Raw genomic sequence first — 15,325 nt, 5'->3', positions numbered from 1 at the left:
TTTTTTTTTTGGCCCATCATTATGCTAATGTAGATGCTGTGGCCAGTTTCTTGCCCAGAGTACCGTAGAGCAGCTCCTGCCTGTTCTATGGCTTGGAGCTATAGGGCAGTCTCCCTCCCATTTGAAGTGGCAGTATAGTGGTGAAGTTGAAGCATTAGGGAGAGGCCCAAGTAGGATAGGTGGGTAAGCCAGCCCCTATGTTTAGAGGAGGCCTGAAGCTGCATTGGAGGCCTGTGAGCTCTTTTTTGCTTTGGGCATAGGCGTTCTTTTAGGTGGTACTTGGCCCCGTGTCCCAGTCCCTACAAACAGGAAGGAATGGGATCTGCTAAGCAAAGATCAGAATGCCTACTTCTGGGTCCTGGTATGTGGTCTTAGTTTGCAGGTCTCTAACTTGTGTTTTTTAGCAGGTGCCATCTGTGTATAGTGTGTATCTGATTACTGGTGGGTCCTTTACTTGTGCTTGAGCTGTTTCTGTGGAGAATTAGTGGTCAAAAGGTGGTCTCAGAGGTCTCTACATCATCTTTACATTTCTGACATCACCTTGTCCCTTTAGTAGCCCCAAAGTAAAAACAAAAGAGGTGAGTTGAGGTTTGGGTCCCTACTGAATTTTGTGGTTTACGTCTCTAATAGCCAGCCTCAGAACAGCTCTAAATGTGTCAGCAATAGATACAAGTGCTTGCTTTTCTTCAGATTTTAGAAGGCAAGTTTTGTCAGTGCAGGGAAATGACTTTTGATATTTGGCTTTTTTTTTTTTTTTTAATATTTATTGATCTATTTCAAAGTTTGTCAGAGAGAGAGGGAGAGAGATCTTCCATCTGCTGGTTCACTCCGCAGATGGCTGTAACAGTCAGGGCTGAGTCAGGCTGTAGCCAGGAGATAGGAGCTTCATCTAGATCTCCTATGTGGCTGGTAGGGGCCCAGGCACTTGGGCCATCTTCTGCTTTTCCCAGGCCATTAGTAAGGAACAGGATTGGAAGCAGAGCAGCTGAGACACGAACTGGTACCCATATGGGATGCCAGTGTCACAGGCTGCAACTTTACCTGCTACACCACAATGTTGGCCCAAACATTTGTTGTCTTGGTTGTAAAGGGATTCTGAATATCTGTGTTCACAGTGCTTGGGATACGTATAAGTGCAGCTGTGAGACTAGATCGACTACAGCCATTCGTGTGTCCAAGGCAAGTATAATCACCATTGCCTTTGCTTGTCCTTTACTTGGCTTCTTTGTGCAGAACAGTTAGAGTACATAGCAGTGATGGACACTTCCTCATGCCTGGCCAAGGCTGTTGATACCCACAGAGTGACCAAGCAAAGATGAGTTGAAACTGAGTTACCAGAGCATTGTGGAACCTCAGCCAAAGGAATCTGTGGCCACTTTATGTATAGGAGCTAGAAGAGGAATTTCATGTGATGAGGATTGTTTTCTTTTTTAAAGATTTGTATTGATTTTAAAGGCAGGGTTACAGAGAGAGTAGTGGAGACAGAGAGAAAGAGATTTTCCATCTGTTGATTCATTCCCCAAATGGTTACAGTGGCTAGTGCTGGGTCAGATAGGAGCCAGAAGTTTCTTCTGGGTCTCCCATATGGGTACAGGAGTCCAAGTACTAGGGCTATCTTTGGTTGCTTTCCCAGGCCCATTAACAGAGAGCTAGATTGTAAGTAGAGCAGCCGGGATTCGAACCTACACACCCATATGGGATACCAGCATCGCACGCAGTAGCTTTACCTGCCATGCTGCAATGCCAGCCACTGATGAGGGCTGTTTTGATCCCAGATCTTCCTTGTAAATATTCTGTGTGTTAGGGCCAGCTCGGTCTCCTGGGAAAGAGGAGGCCTTTCTGAGCCTCCAGGTGGTTTCCTTAATTCTGAAATGACAGAAACCCCCCAGACTGCCAAATCTGCACCGTTTCGCAGGAGGCACTTCACTGTATAGTGTTCTGTGTGCTTCTGGTCAACTCTGATCCATCTTGAGAACCTTGTGAGAAGAAAGTGTATGTTCTTCCTGAAGTTTTAAAGAAGTATGGACTCTTCCTCAGGCGGCAGGCTTCACACCCTCCCCCTTTCCTCACAACATCTGTAGCCCTAAATCTGAGCAGAGTGGGAAGTAGTGTGCTACAGGCTGTTTAATAGTGGGAGCAAATCTGTGTCTTGTAGAAGTAGAGATCACCATTTCTTACTCTGGGGTTTTGGATCTCTAGGAATTCACTAGATGGCTTTCTTGGGGTCTTCAGAAGTATATGCTGTAGTTTGAGTAAACCTGTTTTCCTGGGTAGACTCCCAACGGAAAATGTGCCTTTAAAAAAGGTAAAATCCACTTGTGTATGGCTCTGGAATGTCACTTCAGTGTCACTACAGTCCACATTTATTCTTGCTGTTGCCTGGCTCCCAGGGCTCAATTGTCCATAGCTGCCTCAGTGACCTTGTGCAGCCTAGAGACATACATCAGTGAGGTAAAGATGTATTGTGCTTGGTGCCCTTCAGTCTCCAGGCATTCTTTACTGATTTTAGTAAGTTTTTATATTTGAAAAAACTACTCTAAAACAGAGAAACTTGGAAAAAGGTAATTTTGGTCTGATGCAACGTTCTAGTTGTTTGTTATTCATAAATAGTGGATTTTCTTTTTTACTTAGTGTCTTTCATTACCTGTATGCATAAAAGCTAAAACGTTGATGTATTCTTTATCAATGTCAATTGAACTTAATTATGAAGTATTCATGTTATTTAGACATAATAAGCATAAGAAGGAAAGAACAGTATGTTTTTGGCTGTTGGTAATAGTAATCATATATAAATGAAGAGTCACATGTTATTCCTTAGGCTAGTTCTGACCAGATATTATTATTCTATTTCAGAGTTGACATTGCTTCAGCATGAGTATTTGGGATGTCTCCATAAGCCAAGGGCCCTGCTCAGTGGCAGAGGGTTACTCGTATTCCTTTTCTGCTGGTAAGCCAGAGGATGCGGGCTAACTATTCAGAAGGAAGGTAGTCCCAGTACATACGAAGCATTTACTTTCCATTCTTCTAGTCCTAGGAAAGGAAAAGAAACAGGGTTTGGAGATAGGTCTTCTCCCTAGTTTTTTTTTTTTTTTCAAGTGACAAGAAAAGTGCACTTAAGCAGGAGATGGGAATATCAAGACTAAAAGCAAGTTTACCAGGATTACCATGGATACTGGTGGGATAGTGAGCAGAGCAGCCTGGCTGTGTGGGCAGAGAAAAGTCTCATCAGGTACAAAATAAATATCTGATTGTCTGAATGGTGTGTTGGTCCATTTTTATGCTGCTATAACAGTCGAGACTGGGTAATTTATAAAGAATAGGGAGGGGGCTGGTGCTATGTCGTAACGGGTAAAGCTGCCCCCTGCAGCGCCAGCATCCCATATGGGCGCCAGTTCAACTTTCAAATAAATAAATAAATCTTTAAATAAATAAAAGAACAGGGAGTCCAAGATCAGTGTACTGGCTAGATTGTTGTCTTTTTTTTTTTTTTTTTTTTTTTTTTTAATTTTTTGACAGGCAGAGTGGACAGTGAGAGAGAGAAAGACAGAGAGAAAGGTCTTCCTTTTCCGTTGGTTCACCCCCCCCAATGGCCCCTGCAGCTGGTGCACTGCGCCAATCTGAAGCCAGGAGCCAGGTGCTTCTCCTGGTCTCCCATGGGGTTCAGGGCCCAAGTACTTGGGCCATCCTCCACTGCACTCCCAGGCCACAGCAGAGAGCTGGACTGGAAGAGGAGCAACCGGTACAAAATCTGGTGCCCCAACCGGGACTAGAACCCGGGGTGCCAGCGCTGCAGGTAGATAGCCTAGTGAGCCGCAGCACCGGCCCAGCCTACAGCACCTGGTATTCCCAGGCGGTCTCCCATCCAAGTACTAACCAGGCCTGGCCCTGCTTAGCTTCCGAGATCAGACGAGATCGGGCGCGTTCAGGGTGGTAAGGCTGTAGATTAGATTGTTGTCTATTGGGGGCTGCTCTCTAATTCCCAGGTAGTGCCTTGTGGCTGCCTTCTCTGGAGGGGAGGAGGACTGTGTCCTCCCTCACATGGCAGAAAGGTTGAAGGGCATTGATGAACCTGTTGATCTCCAGCCATTCTATAAAGTTGCTGATTCCATTCATGTAAGCCCTCATAACCTAATAATTCTCAACACTGTCGATCACTCTGTACTTCTCAGTACTGTTGCATTGGGTATATAAGTTTCATCATGAATTTGAGAGAGAATACTATATTCAAACCATGGAAAATTGTATTTGAATTTCAAAGTAAATTGTCATAGATTGTTAAATCTTAGCAAGGAAGTTACGAAACTGGTTTTTGGGAAAATTGGCCTAGCAGAGGTACACAAGGATATTGAATATATTGGAGGAAAAAGAGACTGGCAGTTGAAAAATCAGATTTCATTGCATGAGTTCCATCACCCAGCAGTGCTGAGATATCATTATTTTGAGAACACAGATGAAGGACTATTGAAGGGATAGAGAAGGAGTAGTAGGCTCTTACCCCTCTTATTGTTACTCCAAACTGAACTGAGGCTCTTCAAAATTAGACTGACTATGCAAAATCATCCAGGGAAAAAATAACAGGAGGTTTGGAAGGCACGGGTAACATCAGGGTTAAATCTCATACCTAGCTGTATGTCACATTGTCACCTTTAAAAGAAAGAACTGGCCCTTCTTTGTCCAACACACCCAAGCTGTTATTGATTTCAGGGACACATGCATACCCAAGCTGTTATTGATTTCAGGGACACTCTTCATGTTTCTCTTGGTCCTGAATATGGACACCAGATACCTGGGAACGTCCTGCAATTTTACTTGACTTTGCTTTTCATCTTGAGAATAAATGTTCCCTATTCCGTGGTCCAAATCTGTTTGTAGCATCTTCCAAGAGTGACAGTGGAGGTGAGGGCAACTTGAGGGGCTGATGCCAAGAGGCCCCCGTACCCTGTTTCCTTAATTTTATATTTGAGACCAGGTGTCCCCATAATGACTTCAAATACCTGTTGTGAAATTAGAGCCTAGGTGAAAATATTGGGTGCTTCTACCTTGACTTAGAAACTGTTCTGGCTTTGTATTCATCAAAGGCCTTCTTCACAGTAGTTCCAAGTTGTGAAATGGGGGACAGGAGTAGTGGGTAGAGGAAAAAAATGTTCCATGAAGCTTGCTCAGCTGAGACACTATCCCCTCTGGCTCAGCCATATCTCGTAGACAGAGTCAAGAAGTGAGGAGCAGATCTTTGTTTTATGTGACTCTAGCATGACCCTGTGGTCATGGGTTGCAGAGGGGTGGGGATGTCTAGACAGAACTCTTCTAGAAGCACTGCTACGTGCTTTGGGAGTCTTCATGACTTCCTGATATCCTCATCTATAGGCTTCCAGCATCCTGGGGATTCCCCAGTTGAATAGACAGATGGCCTTAGATTTCAGCTTATCTCTAAAAGCAAACTTCCCTGCTTCCATTGAGTAAGCCCCTGGTTAAGTTAGATGGTGCAGTATGGTAGGTTTATTGTCCTCTGGTCGATTTATTTTCCTCCCCCATACCTGCTAAATTTGTCTACAAATTGTCCAGATAAACCAATGCCATTTGAGTCTAGGTTTAGCAATAGACCAGGTCCCAGTGTTTACACATTGCAGGATTATATCAGAAAAACAAATTAAATAGTGTTCAATTAACCAGACTTTATATATGACATTAGTGGAGGGGACAGCGTCAGAGCTGCAATGCTTCTTTTCCCATGGCTCTTCTGGGTAACTCCCCACATTACACATTCTGCTGTGCCCATTTCAAGACTTTAATTCACCTTAGACTTCCAACCCAATCATCTCCCTCAGCCGTAGCAAATAATTTTCCTACTCCAGTAAATGATGAACATAAACTTCCTTAACCTTCTTTCACCAGACCTTCTCCAAGTGTACCTGTTGTCCCCTCTCCTGCCCATTCCAATGGGAGATGTTTCCTTATTATCTGAATTTCTCTCCCAGTTCATTCCCTGTCCTTTTTAAGGCCTTGCTCCACTGATTCGCCTCTCATATTTTCTACTTTCCCATCCCATTACCTTTTTCTCAATTGATGTTTAAACATACCTGACAACATTCAACTCTGTTGTCCTCATCCTCTACCCCGTACATTTATCCTTGATTGCCAATTCTTGTCTGAGTGGCTTCTATGTACTGAATCCCATTACTCATGGCTCTGCAGCCTGACTTCTACCCCAGCACTCCTGATGGCCTACATGTTGCTAATCCTAAAAACACTTCCATCATCATATGTGATTTAGCGTTTACACCATGGACAATCCCTGTAGCCACTCTTGTTGGCCACCAAACTGGCATTCCCCACTCAGTAATCTTCCTTCCCTCTGAACTCAGTTCAGTCTCCTTGGCCAGCTCTTATGTTCACTTAAGTAAGACCACTGCTCATGGCTCACTCTGTTCTATACCACTTCTCCTCTGCCTCAAGCAATCTTGTTGTGTGTGTGGTTGTTTTTTTTTTTTTTTGGACAGGCAGAGTTAGACAGTGAGAGAGAGACAGAAAGGTCTTCCTTCCACTGGTTCACCCCCGAAATGGCCACCACAGCTGGCGTGCTGAGCCGATCCAAAGCCAGGAGCCAGGTGCTTCCTCCTGGTCTCCCATGTGGGTGCAGGGCCCAAGCACTTGGGCCATCCTCCACTGCCTTCCCGAGCCACAACAGGGAGTTGGACTGGAAGAGGAGCAACCAGGACAGAATCCGGCGCCCCGACCGGGACTAGAACCTGGGATGCCGGCGTCGCAGGTGGAGGATCAGCCACGTGAGTTGCAGTGCCGGCCACAATCTTGTTCTTTCCTGTGGCTTTGTTTGCCTGCTAGTGACTCCCAAATCTACACCAAGACCTAATTACTGAGCTCTAGGATTGTAGAAGCAATAGCATTTGCACCTGGGATGTCTATACCAACATGGCCTGTATGAAACCCATCATCTCATACTGCCACCAAACACCATACTCCATAAAAACCGGGATCTCCCCTCAGCTCTTCCTCTACTTTACCTCACAAAACGGTGTTACAGTTGTTTTTGCTCAAGCCAGAAACCTTGGATTTATTGTGGATTCCTTCCCTGCCCATCAGTCAACAATCACCAGGTCCTTCTGTGTGAACAAGCCATTGCTATGTCAGAAATCACCTCAGAACAATGCTTTGAACCAGCAGCTTTTGCACAGTTTTGGGAGTTGGCTCAATGGCTCAGCTGCTCTCTGAGCCTCACTTGTATTGCTGCCTTCTCTGAGCTTGTGCCTGGACTCATGGGACTTCTGGGTCCCTTCACCTGGTCTTTGATCTTCATAGCTTGGTAGTTGGTCTCTAGATTCCTTCTAAGAGAAGAGGACAGTGGCAGGGGCCCAAGCACTCGGACCATCATCTGCTGCTTTCTCAGGCACATTAGGGAGCTGGATCAGAAGCGGAGCAGCAGAACTCCAACTGGGTCTCCAATTTAAGTTTCCAGCCTTTGCAAGCAGTAGCTTAACCTGCTGTGTCAGAACATGGGCTCCTCTAATCTTTCCTATTTCTAAGGTACAAACTGCTTCTCAGGAAGGTGTGCCCCTCTATCATAACATTCCAGTGCCCTGTATTTTCTTTTTCAACATTGTTATGTCAAGCAGTCTTCTAAAGAGCCACATGATTAACTCATTCACTCCTCACGAATGTTTTGATTCCCATTTTACAGGTGAGGGAGCAGGCACATAGAGGCTCAGTAATTTGCCCTGCAGCGAGAAGTAGCAAGTTAGGCTTCAAGCCCCAGCAGTCTGACTCCAGGGTCCATGTTTTCAACCACTCTGCTGTGTACGCTTCATGGTCCTTGTAGGATCACTTGTTTAGCAGCTGCTTTCCCTCGTATTTAATTTCAGTAGGGGTCGGAAGTATGTCCAACTTTATCACCACTGAAATCCACCCTGTTGATGTATCTTAACGAGTGATTGTGGAACATGTTTTACATTTCTTGTGAAAAAAAAAATGATTCTTACACACTTTATAGGTCATCTGATCATTAGAAATTGGTCATTAGACTTCAGTGGCCCAAATAAAAAGTTAGTGTGGCTCCTGGCATTATTCCTAAATTACTTTCTGAATCTTTGCAGCTGCCTATAGAAAGTAAGTTCTGAGAGCCAGAGTTCCCACCCTGTCATCCCCACCTCCGCCCCAATCCAGAGGCCCAGGGCTTCAAATCCCTCTTTGGCTCAGAAAGAATGGTCTTGGCTGGCACCCCAGCTCACTAGGCTAATCCTCCACCTAGCGGTGCCGGCACACCGGGTTCTTGTCCTGGTCGGGACACCGATTCTTTCCCGGTTGCCCCTCTTCCAGGCCAGCTCTCTGCTGTGGCCCAGGAAGGCAGTGGAGGATGGCCCAAGTGCTTGGGCCCTGCACCCCATGAGAGACCAGGAGAAGCACCTGGTTCCTGCCTTCGGATCAGCGCGGTGCGCCTGCCGCAGCACGCCAGCCGTGGCAGCCATTGGAGGGTGAACCAACGGCAAAAAGGAAGACCTCTCTCTCTGTCTCTCTCTCTCACTATCCACTCTGCCTGTCAAAAATAAAAAATATATATATATAAAAAAGAAAGAATAGTCTTGACAGTTGTTTGCCAATCATTCCGCTTGGTTAGTTCACTCCTTGATGCAACTGTTTATCATGCCTCATGCCCACTATGGCCAAAGGCGCCAGTAAGCCAGTGGTGAGCCCAGGACACTGAGTTGAGTGATGACAACAAAATTCATCAAGTGCTCAAGTCCCATTGACACCTCCCTCACCAGGCTGAGAAGTGCCTGGGGGAAGGGGTATCGTGCTCTGCTGATTGGCTGGCTCCTCTGGCCTTGGCCAGCTGTCCACAAGGAGGAGTTTGCAGTCCAATGCGCTGGGCCCAGGACAGATTGAGTTGTTTTTTGTTTTATTTATTTATTTATTTGAAAGAGTTACACAGAGAGAAGGAGAGGCAGAGAGAGAGAGAGAGAGGTCTTCCATGCACTGGTTCACTCCCCAGTTGGCCACAATGGCTGAAGCTGCGCCAATCTGAAGCCAGGAGACAGGATCCTCTTCTGGGTCTCCCGTGTGGGTGCAGGGGCCTAAGGACTTGGGCCATCTTCTACTGCTTTCCCAGGCCATAGCAGAGAGCTGGATCAGAAGTGGAGCAGCTGGGTCTTGAACCAGCGCCCATATGGGATGCTGGCACCGCAGGCGGCAGCTTTACCTGTTACACCATAGTGCCGGCCCCAGATTGAGTTTTGTTTTAATTGTCCCTCCCTCCTTGGAACTGAGGAGTTCTGAATTCACATCCCATATTTGCCACTTAATTAAGCTGTCTGATGTTGAGAAAGTTAAGGTTTCTGAACTTGAGTTCCTCAGTGGTCAAGAGGAGGTAGCATTAGGGGTGGTATGGGAGTTGGATGACGTGATTCAAGATCACTGGAGGGAGTTTCTGAAACGTTAACTGTTTGCTACATCTGCAGCCAAGTCTAACAGAACTGGACTCTGAGGAAAACCCAGCTAGCCTTGTGGGGCTGCCTTGTGGGGTGCCTCCCCACTCCTTTGCAGTGTAGGTGTCAGCTAAGAGAATAGTGTTAATCCTACCTCAGGGACTGCCTGAGAGCACTAGCCTGAATTAAACACCAGTCAACCTCCCAGTAGTACAGGTGGGAGTGAAATAAAAGAAATTCAGTAAATACAAATCCATTACAAACAAAAATGCTACTCTCAATTCCTCAGGGAGACCACCCTTGGCTGTAGAAATCCTCTTCTGGGTGCCATGATGAGATGGCAAACAAAAAGGATGATGGTTGTCCAGACTTCAACTTTTGTTCTAAGAGATCTTCTGCCTTGAAAAATTTACACTTGCCTTTGGGTGTTGCTGCTTTCAATTGAGATGGAAAGCTTTGGTGTATATGAGATAAGAAAGGGGAGGAAGGAGAGGTACCTCAAACTCTAGTCTTTTTCAGAAGCAGTTGTTAACAGCAAGCACCAGAAGGAGCACTGCTCCTCAGAAAACAAATAGGAGTCTTCTTGGGGGTTGCTGCTTGTCAAGGAGTTAAAACATTGTTCTGACTCCTAACAGTGTAGACTAAACTAACAGTTTGTTGACAAGGATGCTCAGAATTAGATTAGCCACTTGGGAAGACAGTACCACATTGACATTCTTCTGTAGTCTGGTGTGTTGCATGCCCTCTGTTTTAATGACTGGTTAAGAGCTCAGAAAACATCTTTACCACCGTCTCTTCTTTTTTTGAACTATCTTTTTTTTTTTTTTAATTTATTTGACAGATAGAGTGAGACAGTGAGAGAGACAGAGAAAGGTCTTCCTTCCATTGGTTCACCCCCCAAATGGCCACTATGGCCGGAGCGACGCTGATCCGAAGCCAGGAGCCAGGTGCTTCCTCCTGGTCTCCCATGCGGGTGCAGGGGCCCAAGCACTTGGGCCATCCTCCACTGCCTTCCCAGGCCACAGCAGAGAGCTGGACTGGAAGAGGAGCAACCGGTACTAGAACCCGGTACCCATATGGGATGCTGGCACTGCAGGCAGAGGATTAACCAAGTGAGCCATGGCGCTGGCCCTTGAACTATCTTTTGAAATTTTGTTCATTTTATTTGAAAGGGAGGGAGAGGGAGAGAGAGACAGACACCTTTCATCTGCTGATTTTTCCCCAAATGCCCTCAACAGCTGTCCCTGGGCCAGACGGAATCCCAGAGGCTAGGCCTCAATCCAGGTTTCGTGTGTGGGGGCAGGGACTCATTCCTTGGGCCAACATTGGAAGTGGAGGCTGAGCTGGAACTTGATCCCAGGCACCCCAGTATGGGACGCAGGTATCCTAACAGTGCTTGATCTGCCGTGCTAAACATCCACTTCTATTTTTTTTAAATATTTTATGTATTTATTTGAGAGGTAGAGTTACAGAGGGAGCAACAGAGAGAAAGGCCTTCAATCTATTGGTCCACTCCCCAAATGGCTGCATTGGCCGGAGCTGGCTGATCCAAACCCAGGAGCCAGGAGCTTAAGCATTTGCACCATCCTCCACTGCACTCCCAGGCCACAGCAGAGAGCTGGATCAGGAGAGGAGTAGCCGGGACACAAACTGGCATCCATTTGGGATGCTGGCAACACAGGTGGAGTCTTAGCTTACTATGCCACAGCACTGCTGCCCCTCCTCCTATTTTTCTAAACTTTGACTTTTTTTTTTCTTTACAGGCAGAGTGGACAGTGAGAGAGAAAGGCAGAGAGAAAGGTCTTCCTTTGCCATTGGTTCACCCTCCAATGGCCGCCGCGGCCAGCACCCTTTGGCCAGTGCACCGCACTGAACCAAAGCCAGGAGCCAGGTACTTCTGGTCTCCCGTTGGGTGCAGGGCCCAAGCACTTGGGCCATCCTCCACTGCACTCGCTGGCCACAGCAGAGAGCTGGCCTGGAAGAGGGGCAACCGGGACAGAATCTGGCGCCCCGACCGGGACTAGAACCCGTGTGCCGGCGCCACAAGGCGGAGGATTAGCCTAGTGAGCCGCGGCGCCGGCCAACTTTGACTTTTTTATTGAATTTATTTTTAGTTGATGTATACTTTACATAGAGTAGAATATAAATATATTATGTCTTTGTAATACAAATAAACCAATTCCATGAACTTTGATACCAATCCAATCCAATCCAGATACAGAGAAATTTTTCACCCTTAAAAGTTCCCTCATGTTCCTTTGCAACAAATTCTGCTTTCTCCATCCCATCTCCCACGTAACCACCATTCTGATTTTTGTTTTGTATTTTTTAAAAGATTTATTTTATTTATTTGAAAGACAAAGTTACAGAGAGAGGTAGAGACAGAGAGAGAGGTCTTCCATCCACTGGTTCACTCCCCAGATGGCTACAACAGCTGGAGCTGCACTAGTCCAAAGCCAGGAGCCTCTTCCGGGTCCCCCACGTGGGTGAAGGGGCCCAAGGACTTGGGCCACCTTCTACTGCTTTCCCAGGCCATAGCAGAGAGCTGGATTGGAAAAGGAGCAGCTGGGACTCAAACCGGCGCCCATATGGGATGCCGGCGCTTCAGGCCAGGGCTTTAACCTGCTTAGGCACAGTGCTGGTCCCCTGATTCTTGTTTTTGAAAGATTTTATTTATTGAGGCTACTGTGGTATAGCTGGTAAAGTTGCCACCTGCAACACAGGCATCCCATATGGTCACCAGTTTATGTCCCGGTTATTCCACTCTTTTTTTTTTTCTTTTTTTTTTTTACAGGCAGAGTGGACAGTGAGAGAGAGAGACAGAGAGAAAGGTCTTCCTTTGCCGTTGGTTCACCCTCCAATGGCCGCCGCGGCCTGCACACTGCGGCCGGCGCACTGCGCTGATCTGAAGGCAGGAGCCAGGTACTTATCCTGGTCTCCCGTGGGGTGCAGGGCCCAAGCACTTGGGCCATCCTCCACTGCACTCCCTGGCCACAGCAGAGAGCTGGCCTGGAAGAGGGGCAACCGGGACAGAATCTGATGCCCCGACCGGGACTAGAACCCCGTGTGCCGGCGCCGCTAGGTGGAGGATTAACCTGTTGAGCCACGGCGCCGGCCCTCCACTCTTTTTTTTAAGAGTTACAGGGAGAAGTAGAGACAGAGAAAGAGAGAGAGGTCTTCAGCTGCTGGTCCACTCCACAAATCGCCCCAACAACCGGAGCTGTATTGATCTGAAGCCAGGAGCCAGGAGCTTTTTCCAGGTCTCCAGAGTGGGTTTAGGGGCCCAAGGACTTGGGCCATCCTCCACCTCCACTGCTTTCCCAGGCACATTAGCAGGGAGCTGTATCGGAAATGGAGCATCCAGGTCTTGAACCACTACCCATATGGGTGCCAGTGGTGCATGCCGGGGCTTTAACCCACTTTACCACAGTGCTGGCCTGCCAGCTATTCCACTATAGACCTAGCTCCCTGCTAATGGCCTGGGAAAAGCAGTGGAAGATGGCCCAAGTGTTTGAGCCCCTGCCACTTTATTCTCTTTCTTTATTTGAAAGGCAGAGACAGAGAGTTCTTCCATCCACTGATTCACTCCCTAAATCCCTAAATGGCCACAACGGTCCATGGTGGGCCATGCTGAAGGCAAAAGCCTGAAGCTCCATCTGGTCTCCCACTTGGGCAGCAGGGACCCAGTCATTTGGACCGTCCTCCACTGCTGGTTTTCCAAATGCATTAGTAGGAAGCTTGATCAGAAATGGTGCAGCCAGGACTCGAACTGGTAGCTTAACCCACTGCACCGCAATGCCGGGCTCCACCAATTTTGACTTCTTTTTTTTATTTTTTATTTTTATTTTTTGACAGGCAGAGTGGACAGTGAAAGAGAGAGATAGGGAGAAAGGTCTTCCTTTACCGTTGGTTCACCCTTGAACGGCTGCTGCGGCTGGCGCACCGCACTGATCCGAAGCCAGGAGCCAGGTGCTTCTGGTCTCCCATGTGGGTACAGGGCCCAAGCACTTGGGCCATCCTCCACTGCACTCCCGGGCCACAGCAGAGAGATGGATTGGAAGAGGAGCAACCAGGACAGAATCCGGCGCCCCAACCAGGACTAGAACCCGGTGTGCCGGCGGCGCAGGCGGAGGATTAGCCTATTGAGCCATGGCACTGGCCCATTTTTGACTTCTATCTGTATAGATTAGATATACCTGTTTTGAACTTAAATAAATAGAATCATGTACTATGTAATAACTTTGTTTCTATATTCTTTCAACTGAAATACTATGAAATGGCAAATCCTTCATTATGTTGTGTGTATTTCATCCCTTTTTTGATTTTCAGTCAGTATTGAGAAATCATTTATATACAACAAAATAATATTTTAAATATAGAGTTATTTGAGTTTACTAAGTTCCGGTTAACAAATCTACACATTCATAGAGATCCTCAAAAAGCTTGTGGAAAATGCATGTTCTCTCTCTTTTTTTTTTTAAGATTATTTATTTGAAACGCAGACAGAGATCCATCAGCTGGTTCACTCCACAAATGGCTACAATGGCCGGGGCTGGGCCACGCCAAAGCCAGAAGCCCAGAACTTCCTCTGAGTCTCCCACATGGGTGCAGGAACCCAAGTACTTGGGCCATCCTCCTCAGCTTCCCCAGGCGCATTAACAGAGAGCTGGATTGAAAGTTGAGCAGTCAGGTCTTAAACTGGTGCCCATAATGTATGCCATGTTGTAGGTGTTGGCTTAACCCGCTATACCACAATGCTGGCCCCACTTATTATTTCAATTCCATTTTTCCATGAACATTTTGAAGTATTCTCAGATGCAGTCAGAACCCCCATCAAGAAATATAATGATTCTGTCAGTCAGTTCCATTGTGGCTACCCAAAATTCTCCCCTCCAGATGCAGTCTTTTATCAGTATAGATTTCATTTTTCCTATTCTTCAATCTCATAGACCATATAGATTGTATCTCTTGTGTCTTATGTCTTTCCTTCAACATAAAGGCTTCAAGATCAATCTATTTGTGCATATCAGTAGTGCCTTCTTATTGCTAAATAACAGTCCAATGAAATAAACATATCATAGTCCATTCTCCTGTTCATGGACATTTGGTTTGTTTCTGGTGTGTGACTATTGACTAAATCTGCTAGGAATATTTGTGTATAAGTTTATTTGTGGATATATGTTTTCTTTCTCTTGGGTAATAGCTAAAAGTGGAATTGCTGGACTATAGGGTAGGTGTATATTTTTCTTCTTGAGAAACTGTCATACAGTTATATAAAGCCCTTTAACATTTTCCCCAGAAGTTTGTTGCTCCACATCTTACCAAGACATAATGTATCAATCTTTGATTTTAACCATTCCAGCAATGTCTTTTCATGTGCTGATTATCTGCTATTGCAAATTATCTGCTGAAGTCATTCATACATTTTTTAAAGATTTATTTTATTTATTTGAAAGACAAAGTTACAGAGAGAGGTACAGAGAGAGAGAGAGAGAGAGAGAGAGAGGTCTTCCATCCACTGGTTCACTTCCCAGATAGCTGCCATGGCCGGAGCTGCACTGATCCAAAGGCAGGAGCCAGGAGCTTCTTCCGGGTCTCTGACATGGGTGCAGGCGCCCAAGGACCTGGGCCATCTTCTACTGCTTTTGCAGACCACAGCAGAGAGCTGGATTGGAAGAGGAGTAGCCAGGACTAGAACTGGAGCCCATATGGGATGCCAGAGCTTCGGGCCAGGACTTTAACCCGCTGCACCACAGTGCCAGCCCCCATTCATACATTTTGACATAGTTGTTGTGATTAAAAATGCAGCCTAGAGTAATCCAATTTCAATAAAATCTTAGTGTATTCTTCAATGCTTTAAAAAAAAGATTCATTGAGAACACACCATATGC

At 46.3% G+C, this 15,325-nt stretch overlaps 1 protein-coding gene and 1 non-coding gene across 3 annotated transcripts in view; both read right to left on the bottom strand.

Moving 5' to 3' along the window:
- Positions 1-15,325, bottom strand: part of AARS1 (alanyl-tRNA synthetase 1) — a 104,176-nt gene that overhangs the window by 54,605 nt on the left and 34,246 nt on the right. The gene's annotated exons all lie outside the window — the stretch shown is intronic.
- LOC127491405 (5S ribosomal RNA) lies at positions 3,826-3,944 on the bottom strand. The gene has a single exon (XR_007920071.1). It is a non-coding gene; the product is annotated as a 5S ribosomal RNA (ribosomal RNA).

The sequence above is a fragment of the Oryctolagus cuniculus genome, chromosome 18 (assembly GCF_964237555.1).
Source record: "Oryctolagus cuniculus chromosome 18, mOryCun1.1, whole genome shotgun sequence".
Taxonomy (NCBI): domain Eukaryota; kingdom Metazoa; phylum Chordata; class Mammalia; order Lagomorpha; family Leporidae; genus Oryctolagus; species Oryctolagus cuniculus.
Note: the sequence above shows the minus strand (reverse complement) of the source record. Positions and strands in the feature narration are given on the sequence as shown.